This window comes from Chaetura pelagica, unplaced genomic scaffold, assembly GCF_000747805.2.
Source record: "Chaetura pelagica isolate M959 unplaced genomic scaffold, ChaPel_1.0 scaffold221, whole genome shotgun sequence".
NCBI classification, from domain to species: Eukaryota; Metazoa; Chordata; class Aves; order Apodiformes; family Apodidae; genus Chaetura; species Chaetura pelagica.
Genome location: NW_009952533.1, coordinates 12,547,360 through 12,547,654, shown reverse-complemented (window position 1 = coordinate 12,547,654; position 295 = coordinate 12,547,360).

Here is a 295-nt window from a genome sequence, read left to right as displayed (position 1 = left end):
TACTTCTGGCTTTTATTTATTTATTTTTTTTTAGCTCAGACTTCCTGCACAGACCAAAAAAGTAAATAAGTAGCTTAAAACCTGCTTTTAAGATTCCTTAAAATAAGATGTGAGCTCAACTCCCATGCAGCTCCTGCCCACTCTGCAGGGAGACCTGGCCAGCAGAGATGAGTCCTGGAGTGGGGAGGCTGTGTTGATACTCTGATAAACCCAGCTGATAGTATATCAAAAGAGTGAGTGCTGCCTTTTACAGTCATCAGAGGTGTGGCTTGGCTGTGCCCAAGCAAACATTCCT